Source organism: Otolemur garnettii, unplaced genomic scaffold, assembly GCF_000181295.1.
Source record: "Otolemur garnettii isolate 467f Iridium unplaced genomic scaffold, OtoGar3 scaffold00012, whole genome shotgun sequence".
NCBI lineage: Eukaryota > Metazoa > Chordata > Mammalia > Primates > Galagidae > Otolemur > Otolemur garnettii.
In genome coordinates this window covers 18921493-18923267 of record NW_003852407.1, presented here as the reverse complement: position 1 = coordinate 18923267, position 1775 = coordinate 18921493, and positions in this window count along the sequence as shown.

The window sequence follows — 1775 nt, the reverse complement described above, 5'->3', positions numbered from 1 at the left end:
TCCTTTGAACTTTGTGGTTTGACTTTCAAGGTGTAGTTTTCAATGAGGCAAATAAATAAATAAAAAGCTTGTTTATTATTCTGTCATTATTGCTTTATCATCGTGGCATGAAATACTGAATAATGAGGATGCAAACACCCATTTTATGGGCCTATTGCAATCTTCCCTGTATAATTAATATCTATCATTAGATGAAAGTCAGATCATTTGCAATTTGATGCGGCTTTCTTCAGAATTTCTTGATGACGCCAAGGCTGTTTATATGCCAGTGCACCTGTTGCTTGTAATCAGGTTTTATTAGATAAATGAGCATCTAGCCCTTTGCCTGCTCTTTCTCACTACTCATCTTTTCAAAGGGCCACTTGCGGTGGTAAAAAGCAGCCTTATTATAACTCCTTTGCATAATAAGGCCAGCTCTCCCTCCTCTGCCTCCTTGCTTCCCACCATCAGGAAATATTGCATCTGTCTCTCTATAAGGCCATTTATGCTGGATGGCCTTGTTATAAAGCACAGAAGTTGGAGGCTTATAAATCTAACACATACCCATAAAAAGAACCTGTCTCAGACTAGGCTTAGGGCACTCTGCTTGAGCTCTCTGTCTTATCTTATTCCTGGAGACAGGAGCTGTTGCCGGCATTAAAAACACAGCTTCTTGTAATAGTTTCTGATCTCTTCCTTAATTGCACAAAGCTAGAGAGAAATCAGGCCACACATTCAAAGGGTTTAAGTTTGCGTGGGATCTTGCTCTTTTCTTTGTCTTAGGCCCTAAGGTAGCTAAGGTTGTTGCTAATCTCATACATCATGACAACAATGGCCCTTGAATCGAGTGCCCTCAGAATTACTAGCCGTCGCCTGTGAGCGTGCACGGGGACATGTGCAAATACACCACCACTATCGAATTGGCGATTCCAAAGCCATGCCCTCCTGATGGCGGGTCAATGACCTTGGCCTTGCCTGTGAAGGATGGCCCATTCCTTCATTTGGCAGAGCTTTTTCCTGACCTGGAACACTGAGGATGAGTAAGCTCATTCTGAAACGAGAAGGACTGAATACTAAATGCCTTTCCACCACCCACACAGTTCATTGCACAATTTCCTTATTTATACAACTCCAGAGCCGTCCTCCTTTCCTCCTGAAGTCGGAGGTTTCCCTAGTGTGGTGGTTACAGGGAAGGAGACAGTGTGTTAAAGGACACTTCTGCGGACATCAATTAATAATGGGTCATGTTTTAGAGGAGCAGTCCATCAGCTAGATTGCGGTGGCCAATCCTAGTTTAACAGATGGCTTCTTTCCCTTCGCTCTCTTTAAAAGTTACATTTTGTACTATGCATACCTAAGGAAATTTCTCTCTTGTTTTTGTTAGAACATTGATTCTGAAAAAAGTGTTTCTAGGGAGATAGTTCATTAAGTGCTTGGTTGAGAGTGCCACAGTCAGCATGCCTGGGTCTTAATCTCCTTTTATACCCACTAAATAGACTTGGGGACAAGTTACTTAACTTCTCGGAAACTGTTTTTCTTTAATCTATAAAATGATGATGATAGGCCAGGTGCAGCGGTTCACATCTGTACTTGTATACTTTAGGACCCCCCAGGAGTATCACTTGTAGCCAGGGGTTTAAGACCAGCCTGAGCAGCATAGCAAGACACTGCCTCTACTAAAAAAAAAAAAAAAAAAAAAAAAAATTAGCTACTCAGGAGGCTGAAGCAGGAGGATCATGTGAGTTCAGGAGTTTGAGGCTGCAGTGAGCTATGATTGTACAGTTGCACTCTGGCCA